Consider the following 11488-nt stretch of genomic DNA (forward strand, 5'->3'; position numbering starts at 1 on the left):
ATAAGAGCTATTTATGACAAATCCACAGCCAATATCATACTGAATGGGCAAAAACTGGAAGCATTCCCTTTGAAAACTGGCACAAGACAAGGATGCCCTCTCTCATCACTCCTATTCAACATAGTATTGGAAGTTCTGGCCAGGGCAATAAGGCAAGAGAAATAAATAAAGGGTATTCAAAGGGGAAGAGAGGAAGTCAAATTGTCTCTGTTTGCAGATGACATGATTATATATTTATAGAACCCCATCATCTCAGCCTAAAATCTCCTTAAGCTGATAAGCAACTTCAGCAAAGTCTCAGGATACAAAATCGATGTGCAAAAATCATAAGCATTCCTATACACCAATAGTAGACCAACAGAGAGTCAACTCATGAGTGAACTCCCATTCACAATGCTACAAAGAGAATAAAATACCTAGAAATACAACTTAAAAGGGATGTGAAGGATCTTTTCAAGGGGAACTACAAACCACTGCTCAAGGAAATAAGAGAGGACAAACAAATGGAAAAACATTCCATGCTCATGGATAGGAAGAATCAATATCGTGAAAATGGCCATACTGTCCAAAGTAATTTATAGATTCAATGCTGTCCCTATCAAACTACCATTGACTTTCTCACAGAATTAGAAGAAACTACTTTAAATTTCATATGGAACCAAAAAAGAGCCTGCATAGCCAAGACAATCCTAAGCAAAAAGTGCAAAGCTGAAGGCATCACACTACCTGACTTCAAACTATACTACAAGGCTAGAGTAACCAAAACAGTGTGGTACTGGTACCAAAACAGATATATAGCCCAATGGAAAAGAACGGAGGTCTCAGAAATAACACCACACATCTACAACTATCTGATCTTTGACAAACCTCACAAAAACAAGAAATGGGGAAAGGATTCCCTATTTAATAAATGGTGTTGGGAAAACCGGCCAGCCATATGCAGAAAACTGAAACTGGACCCCTTCCTTACACCTTGTACAAATATTAACTCAAGATGGATTAAAGACTTAAACGTAAGACCTAAAACCATAAAAACTCTAGAAGAAAACCTAGGCAGTACCATTCAGGGCACAGGCATGGGCAAATACTTCATGACTAAAACACCAAAAGCAATGGCAACAAAAGCCAAAATTGACAAATGGGATATAATTAACCTAAAGCGCTTCTGCACAGCAAAAGAAACTACCATCAGAGTGAACAGGCAACCTACAGAATGGGAGAAAATGTTTGCAATCTATCCATCTGACAAACGGCTAATATCCAGAATCCACAAAGAACTTAAACAATTTTGCAGGAAAAAAACCAAACAACCCCATCAAAAAGTAGGCAAAGGATATGAACAGATGCTTCTCAAAAGAAGACATCTATGCAGCCAACAAACATATGAAAAAAAGCTCATCATCACTGATCATTAGAGAAATGAAATCAAAACCACAATGAGATACCATCTTACACCAGTTAGAATGGCGATCATTAAAAAGTCAAGAAACAATAGATCCTGGAGAGGATGTGGAGAAACAGGAATGCTTTTACACTATTGGTAGGAGTGTAAATTAGTTCAACTGTTGTGGAAGACTGTGGCGATTCCTCAAGGATCTAGAACCAGAAATACCATCTGACCCAGCAATCCCATTACTGAGTATATACCCACAGGATTATAAATCATTCTACTATAAAGACACACGCACACATATGTTTATTGTGGCACTGTTCAAAGCAAAAGTCTTGGAACCCACCCAAATTCCCATCAATGGATAAAGAAGATGTGGCACATATACACTATGAAATACTATGCAGCCACAAAAAAGGATGAATTCATGTCCTTTTCAGGGACATGGATGAAGCTGGAAACCATCATTCTCAGCAAACTAACTCAGGAACAGAAAACCAAACACTGCATGTTCTCACCCATAAGTGGGAGTTGAACAATGAGAACACATGGAAACAGGGAGGGAAACATCACACACGGGGGCCTGTCAGGGGTTGGGGGCTGGGGGAGGGATAGCTTTAGGAGAAATACCTAATGTAGATGATGGGTTGATGTGTACAGCAAATCACCATGGTACATGTATACCTATGTAACAAACCTATGCGTTCTGCACATGTATCCCAGAACTGAAAGTGTAGTAAAAAAAAAAAAAAAATTGTTTTAAAAGAAAATGTGATATATCTATATCTATCTATCTATATATATATATATATGCACCATGGAATACTGCTAAACCATAAAAAGGAAGAAAATAATGGCATTTGAAGCAATCTGTATGGAATTGGAGACCATTATTCTAAGGGAAGTAACTCAGGAATGGAAAACCAAACATTGTATGTTCTCACTCATAAGTGAGACCTAAGCTATGAGGATGCAAAGGCATAAGAATGATACAATGGACTGTGGGGACTTTGGGGAAAGGGTGGGAGGGGGTTGAGGGGTAAAAGACTACACACTGAGTACAGCTTACACTGCTCAGGTGATGGGTGTACCAAAATTTCAGAAATCACCACTACAGACCTTACTGATGTAACCAAACACTACCTGTTTCCCCAAAACCTATTGAAATACAAATAAATTTATTTTTTTAAAAAAGAGAATGCAAACACAAGCCACAGACTGGGAGAAAATTATTTTTAAAAAAGAAAGGAAGAAAATTAAACATAGAATTACCCAACATATAGAAGAGAGGTTATCAGGTGTTGAGGAGAGAGGAGAATGGAGAGTTATTGCTTAAAGGGTATAGAGTTTCTCTTTAGGATGATGAAAAAGTTTTGGAAATAGTGGTGATTCCTGCACAGTAATGTGAATGTACTTACTGCTACTAAACTGTACACTTAAAAATGGCTAAAATGGTAAATTTCATGATATGTGTATTTTACCACAATAAAACGCACACACACAACAAACACATAAGGAAACACATAGTCCAACTTTTTAAAAAGGGCAAAGATTCAAATATACATATAACTAAAAAAGACGTATAGATGGAAAATAAATTTTGAACAGGTGCTCAATATCATTAACTAGTCTTTAGTGAAATGCAAATTTAAAACCCCAATAAACTAACCACACCAAGTGTTGGTGAGGATGTGAAGGAATTGGAACTTTTTATACATTACTGGTGAGAACATAAAATGGTACAACTTTGGAAAACATTTTGGCAGCTTCTTAAAGAGTTAAACATCCACCTACCCAGCCATTCCACTCTTAAGTGTGAAAGCATGTATCTATACAAAGACTTGTACATGGAATGATCATGACAGTTTTATTTGTAATATTGCCAAATGCAAGCAACCAAATGCTCAACAGGTAAATAGACAAGCAGACTGTAGAATACAGAATATACAATGGACTAAACAATAATGAACTAGGTATACCTGTAACAATATAAATGAATCTCAGAATAACTGTTGAGTAGGGGAAGCCAGATTCAAGGAAAGAACAGATGTTCTTTTTTATGGCTGCATAGTATTCCATGGTGTATAGGTACCACATTTTCTTTATCCAATCCACTGCTGATGGGCATCTAGGTTGATTCCATGTCTTTGCTATTGTAAATAACGCTGTGATGAACATATTGGTGCACGTGTCTTTTTGATAAAATGACTTACTTGCTTTTGGGTGTATACCCAGTAATGGGATTGCTGTGTCAAATAGTAGTTCTAAGTGCTTTGAGAAATCTCCAAACTGCTTTTCACAGTGGCTAAACTAGTTTTTATTCCCACCAACAGTGTATAAGGGTTCCCTCTTCTCCACAGCCTCACCAGCATTTGTTGTTTTTTGACTTTTTCATAATCGCCATTCTGACTGATGTGAGATATTATCTCATTGTGGTCATGTCCTTCACAGCAACGTGGATGGCAGCCATTGTCCTAAGGAATTAACCCAAGAATGGGTAACCAAATAACGCATGTACCCTTTAATCTAAAATAAAAGTTGAAATTGTTTTTTTTAAAAAGAGCACACAGTATTATCCCATTTACATAAAATTTTAGAAAACGCAAATGAATGTGTTGACAAATCAGTGGTTGCCTGGAGAAGGGGGCATGCAGAGAGGTACACGGGGAATAAATTATAAAGGGACTGGAGGAAATGTTTGGAGGTGATCAGTGTGTTCGCTATGTTGATTGGGGTGATGATTTCATGGACGTATACATCTGTAGAAACATGAGTGTATACATATGTTAACCTGTATTCTCAAATTGTCCGCTCTAAGTATGAGCAGTGGGGGTTGAGAGGAAAATAATAGTAGAGAACAAAAGCAGAGCTTGGCAAGGCTCTCTGCTGACACCGTGCAGAGTGCGATAAAATCAGATCTGTCCAACTAAGATCTTGTGGAGGGGTAGGGGATGGTGGAAGGTGGAGGCAGGAAGGGAGAGAAAACAGAGGGCGGGAAGAAGGGAAGGAAGTGAAGAAGGGAAGGAGTGAGGGAAAGAGAGACAGCGAAGAGAGGAGAAAGGTTAAGTGCATTCCGTGGAAATTATTCGCAGCTCCGCTCGGCAGAAAGGCCTTGGCTGGGGGCCAGCCGAAGCCTGGGCCATCTAAGGGTGAAGTTACATGGTTATCAAATTCCCCTTGCCTGGAGCCCCTGGCAAGAAGTTGTTGCCAAAAACAGAAGGAGGGGGTGCGAGAAGGGAGAGAATCAAACCTTTCGTCTCTCTTTTTTCCCCAGGACCTGGTCTCATGCTTCCCCCCCTCATTTCTCCCAGGGCACCCCTCCGACCCCCGCTGCGGAGGGGTTTCCCACGGGAGTTGGACGAAGCGTGGGACGATGACAGGCGCCTGGCACTGGGGTTTCAGAGTCGCGAATAGGCCCTACAGGCCGGGATGGAACGCCAGTCCCCACTCGAAGCCACTTCCATAGAGCCCGGGCCAGGTGTGCAGCGTCCCTCGCCTTCACCTGGGCTTCTTCCCTTCCCTTCGTGGCCCCGCGCGCCCTGGAGACAGCGCGCCAGCGCCCTCTGCCCCGAACCGGGCAGCCGGGCCAGGGGCGGCGGCGGCGGCGTCTCCACCGAGGGAAGGTCGTCCCCATGCGCTCCGGCCTTAGGGCGCCTCTCCACACGGCCTCGCAGCTTTCCTGTCCTGCCCACGGCCGAGGCTGCGGCTGTCGGGGTGGCCTGGAGGGGTTCAGGGCCGGGCGGGGGGCGGCAGGACTTGAACTGGCGCCTGCTCTCGCGGAGGCATCAGTAGAGCTCACCCCTTTCTCGGGAAAGATTTTATCATTGATAAAACGGAGTCCCCAAAGCGAAGGTCTAACGGGCGGCCAAACGCACCCCGAGGGCCTTCAGGTGGATACCCTGGGCCTCCGCACTCCTAGCGGCAAGGGAAGAGGGGCGGAGGGAGGGAGGGCGGAGTGGGCGGCGGGGGAACCTGGCAGAAGAGGGTGGGCGAGAAGGGAAGGAGGGGCGTCCGGAGGTGGGGGGAGGGGCGGTGGAGACCATAGTGGGGTGGGGACCGGGTGGAGCTAAGAAGAGCCGGGAGAATGAGGACCCTCTGGCCACTCCAGAAGGACCTACTGGGTCTCCTTTCCTGCCCTCGCTCACCCTTGCCATCTGTCTCCCATTCACTCTTTGGTTTGATCTGGTGATTCTCTGTCTGTCTCTGTCTCTGTCTCTGTCTCTGTCGCTGTCTCTGTCGCTCTCTCTCTCTCTCTCCCGGCCCCCTCCTTCCCCCGCCCAAACCTGGGCTGCTGCACTAGCTTTACACTGAGGTGCCCAAGCTGGCACAGTCATGGTTCCTACAGAGGCTGAACTAGCCCCTGCAGTAACCCCCAGCCAGGCATTTTCCTGAGCACTCTCATCGGAATGACCACATTTGGTCACTCTGTTCTTGGATGTCCCTCTTGTGCCGGAAGCACGTAATTTGACTTGATTTGTTGACTTGCTCCCGATTTTTTTTTAAAAATTTTAAGAGATAGGTATAATAAGATGGTTGTCATGGCCCATTTAATAGAATCAGGGACCAAAAAACACCCATCATTCAACTTCCCATCTATTTTGTCACCCTAGCAAGGTTTCTTTGCTGGGTGGGGAAAGAAGCTGACTCATCCTTATCGCCCCGATAATTCCTTTAACCACTGATTTCTTTACTGTCTCCATAGTTTTGCCTTTTTCAGAATCTCCTGTAGTTGGAATCATACAGTATGTAGTTTTAAGATTGGCTTCTGTTATTTAATAATATGCGTTTAAGATTCCTCCATGTCTTTTCATGGCTTGATCCTCATTTCTTTTTCGATCGTCCCTCCCCCCACCTCCCAACGCACCTCCTTCCCTTCTGGCCCACCCTCTTCTGCCAGGTTCCCCCGCCGCCCACTCCGCGGCGGTACTAATATTCTGTTGTCTGGGATGTACCATATCCATGTGTGGTTTTTTGTGTGGACGTTAAGTTTCAACTCATTTGGGTAATATCAAGGAATATGATGGCTGTATCGTATGCTGAGAGTATATTTTGTTTTGTAAGAAACTTCCAAACTGTCTTCCAGTATAGCTACACTATTTTGCATTCCCATGCAATGAATGAGAGTTCCTGTTGCTCTGTATCCTCACAAGCATTTGAAATTGTCAGCGTTCTAGATTTTGGCCACTCTAATAGGTATGTAGTGGCATCTAATTATTTTAATTTGCCATTTTCTAATGATACATGATGTTGAGCATTTATTTGCCATCTGTATATTTTCCTTGGTCTGTTCAGATATTTTGTCTATTTTTAAATTGTGTTTTTATTGAGTGTTTTTTTTTTTTTTTTTTTTTGACAGGATCTCATTCTGTCACCCAGGCTGGAGTGCAGTGGCACAATCATGGCTCACTGCATCCTCGACCTCCTGGCCTCAGATGATCCTCCCACCTCAGCCTCTTGAGACTACAGGCACGTGCCACCATGCCTGGCTCATTTTTTGTAGGAGGAGGGGATTTGCCATGTTGCCCAGACTGGTCGCAAACTGCTGGACTCAAGCAATCCACTTGTCTTGGCCTCCCAGAGTGCTGGGATTATAGGTGTGAGCCATTGTTCCTGGCCTCTTGTTGAGTCTTAGAGTTCTTTCTACATATTGGATAACAGTCTTTTATCAGATATATCTTTTACAAACATTTTCTCCCAGTCTGTAACTTGTCTTCTCATTTTCTTGACAGTGTCTTTCTCAGAGTAGAAGTTTTTAATTTGAATAAAGTCCAACTTATCAATTATTTCTTTGAAGGATTGTATCTTGGGTGTTGTATCTAAAAAGTCATCTTCAAGCTCAAGGTTGTCTAGACCTTCTCTTATGTTATCTACTAGGAGCTTTATATTTTTGTGTTTTATGATTAGGTCTATGATCAATTTTGAGTTAATTTTTGTGAAGGATGTAAGGTCTGTGTCTAGACTCATTATTTAGCATGTGGATATCTAGTTGTCCCAGCACTATTTTTGAAGAAAAACTGTCTTTTCGCCATTGTATTGCCTTTGCTCCTTTGTCAAAGATAAGTTGACTATATTAGTGTGGGTCTGTTTCTGGGCTCTGTGCCTTTCCATTAATCTGTTTGTCTATTTCACCAATACCACACTGTCTTGAGTATTGTACCTTTATAGTAAGTCTTGAGGCTGGGTAGTGTCAATCATCTGACTTTGTTCTCCTTCAGTAATTTTATGGCTACTGTGGGTCTTTTGCTTCCCATATAAACTTTAGAATCAGTTTGTAAATATCCACAAAATAACTTGCTGAGATTTTGTTTGGGATTGTGTTGAGTCTGTAGATTGAGTTGGGAAGAACTGACATCTTGACAATAATGCATCTTCCTATCTGTGAACATGGAATATCTGTCCATATATTTAGTACTTTGACTTATTTCATCAGAGTTTTGTACTGTTCCTCATATAGATCTTATACATATTTTGTTAGATTTAAACCTAAGTGTTTCATTTTGTGGGGGTGCTAAATGGTATGTGTTTTTAATGTCAAATTCCACTTGTTCATTACTGGTTTATAAGAAAATGATAGATTTTGTATATTAACCTTATATACTGTAAACTTGCTATAATCACTTCTTATAGGGGTTGTTTTTTTTTTTTTGTCAATTCTTTCAGATTTTCTCCATAAAGGATCATGTCATCTGAGCACAAAGACAGTTTCTTTCTTTCTTTCCAATCTAATTATCTTTTATTTCCTTTTCTGGTCTTATTTCATAAGCTAGGACTTCCGGTGTGATGTTGAATAGCAGTTGTGAGAGGGGACATCCTTGACTTTTTCCTGATCTTAGCAGGAGAACTTCTAATTTCATACCATTGAGTATAATTTTACCTGCAGGATTTATTTTTTTGTATGTGGATGTCCTTTATCAAGTTAAAAAAGTTCTCCTTTCTTCATAGTTTGCTGAGAATTCAGGATAATTTGATTGGGGTATAATTATAAGCAGTAAAATGAACACATCTGAAGTGTTCATTTGAACATTTTGAGAGTGGTATTCACTCAGGTAACCACAGCTCCAAATAAGACATAGAACATTTCTATTACCTAAAAAGTTTCATAATTTCCCAGTCAATTCTCCCCACCCCAAATAAAACCACTTTCTAATTGCTATAATCTAAGATTATTTTTCCCTGTTTTTGGACATCATACAAATGATTCCATGCAATATGTATCTTCTCTGACATCTTTTAGCCAACATGATATTTTGGAGATTCATCCATGTTGTAGCATGTATCACTAGTTTATTCTTTTGTATTACAGAGTAGATACCATTGTATAAATACAGTTTTATTTATCAGTTCTCCTTGATAGACATTTGAAAATCTATTCACTATTTGGCTATTATAATGGTGTCTTTTGATGAGCAGAGAGTTTTTAATTTAACATTTTACTTCATAGTTAGTGCTTTTTGCATCCAATCTAAAAAAACCTTTATCTACATCAAAGTCTCAAATACATGTTCCTATTGTAGTTTTATTGCTTTAGCTTTCACATTCAGGTCTATGATCCATTTCAAATTAATTTTTGCCTCTGGCATGAGTAAAGGTTAAGGTTCACAGCAACTTCTGTCTCCCCAGCTCAAGCGATCCTCCAGCCTCAGCATCATGAGTAGCTGGGACTACAGGCATGTGCCTCCATACCTAACTATTTTTATTTTTTTTCTTTGTATTTTTGGTAGAGGTGGGGTTACACCATATTGCCCAGGCTGGTCTTGAACACCTGAGCTCAAGCCATCCACCCACCTCGGCCTCCCAAAGTGCTGGGATTACAGGCGTGAGCCTCCGTGCCTGGCCTATTTCATAGATTCTAAGATGCATATTTTTTTTCACATTTTAGCATCTCTGAGGTTGGGGTGCATCTTAACGTCATTGTCCACAAACAGACCTGTGCTGTCATTTTCCCTGTGTCTGCACGAACTTGGTAGTTACACCCTTGACTTGACTGGGTGACCTCAACCTTTGATGTTTCAATCAATGAACCATTCAGGGATCATTGAGATCATTTGCATCTTGCTTATTTTCCTGAACATCTTTTGTTGACATCTTCTATTAAAATCAAGAAAATTCCAGGATCAAACTCCCAGATGTCAACAGCTTGGAAGGGTTCCACACTTTTAAGACATTTTCTGGCCAGGCACAGTGGTTCACACCAATAATCCCACCACTTTGGGAGGCTGAGGTGGGCAAATAACTTGAGGTCAGGAATTCAAGACCAGCCTAGGCAACATGGTGAAAGCCTGTCTCTATGGAAAATACAAAAATTAGTCAGGCGAGGTGGTGTGCACCTATAATCCCAGCTAATCGGGAGGCTGAGTTTGGAGGATCACTTCAGCCGAGGAGGTCAAGACTGCAGTGAGCTGTGATTGTACCACTGCACTTTAGCCTGACTGACAGAGTGAGACCCTGTCTCTGGGGGTTACGGCTTCAATGTATGGATTTGGAGGGAACAAAATTCATCCCACAAGATGATAGAGACAAAAACAAACCAAAAGAAAAATCCCAGCACTTTGGGAGGCTGAGGCAGGCAGATCACCTGAGGTCAGGAGTTCAAGACCAGCCTGGCCAACATGGCGAAACCACATCTCTACTAAAAATACAAAATTTAGCCAGGCGTGGTGTTGTGCGCTTGTAATTCCAGCTACCCAGGAGGCTGAGGCAGGAGAATCGCTGGAACATGGGAGGCAGAGGCTGCAGTGAGCCAAGATCACACCACTGCACTCCAGCCTGAGCGACAGAGCAAGACTCCGTCTCAAAAAAAAAAAAAAAAAAAATGCAACTGAAGGAAACATACTGTGCAGAAATATTTTGAAGAAAACTTCAAAAAAAGTTATTAGTCTTAGAGATATGAGAAGATATTACATCCATTAAACAAGAATAATATACCATAAAAAAAATTCAAAGAATGAAAAGGGCTCTTAAAAGTTCAAAACATGGCTGGGCAGAGTGGTCACACCTGTAATCCCAGCACTTCAAGAGGCTGAGGCAGACAGATCACCTGAGGTCAGGAGTTTGAAACAAGGCTGGCCAACAGGGTGAGACCCCATCTCTACTAAAAATACAAAAAATTAGCTGGGGATGGTGGCGTGAGCCTGTAATCTCAGCTACTTGGGAGGCTGAGGCAGGAGAATTGCTTGAACCCAGTAGGCGGAGTGCAGTGAGCCAAGAAAAGAAAAAGAAAGAAATTCATGAGAGCTGAGCATAAGCCACACTAAATGCACACTCAGGAAATATTAATACGTATCAGTTATGTTTTGAGGATGTATGTTCACAAGTACAAAACCTCTGGGGAGGCCGAGGCAGGTGGATCACAAGGTCGGGAGTTCAAGACCAGCCTGGCCAGCACAGTGAAACTGCATCTCTACTAAAAATACAAAAATCAGCTGAGCGTGGTGGCGGGCACCTGTAGTCCCAGCTACTTGGGAGGCTGAGGTGGGAGAATTGCTTGAACTTGGGAGGCAGAGGTTACAGTGAGCCAAGATTGCACCACCATGCTCCAGCCTGGGCGACAGAGCAAGACTCTGCCTTTTCTATCTCAGAAATCCCTAGAGTCTGCCTTTGCTTGAGAAATTAGTTTATCCAGCTATAGTTGATGGAAAACCCAGTGCTTCAGTAACAGAAAGAACTTTGTGGTGTAAGCCATTCTGGAATAAGTAGACAGGCTGGAGGTCTCTTCCATGGAATGCCAGTTAGCTGTATCCTACAGACAGACCCCAAACAAAGACTCCATCCCAGGGACACAATGGCTCTGCTGAAGCTATGACTCTGGAATCAGGACACATTGGTTGTTCTATCTGGACATATTTCTCTAAGTAAACAAGTCAGTCTTCCTTAAAGTAGTTGTTGTGTTGCTGTATTCTCATCACATTCCTAGGGGTGTGAAACAGTAGACTCTCCAGTCTACTAGAGATGGGGCCATTTTCTCAGCAACACTTGCTTATTATATCCTGTTAAAAAATCTTTATTAAAGTATAACCTGCATATAGAAAAATGGGCGGAACATAAATGTATAACTCCATGAACAATTATGAAGTGAAAATCTATATAGTCAATATACAT

This window comes from Mandrillus leucophaeus, unplaced genomic scaffold, assembly GCF_000951045.1.
Source record: "Mandrillus leucophaeus isolate KB7577 unplaced genomic scaffold, Mleu.le_1.0 Scaffold719, whole genome shotgun sequence".
In the NCBI taxonomy this organism is placed as follows: Eukaryota; Metazoa; Chordata; class Mammalia; order Primates; family Cercopithecidae; genus Mandrillus; species Mandrillus leucophaeus.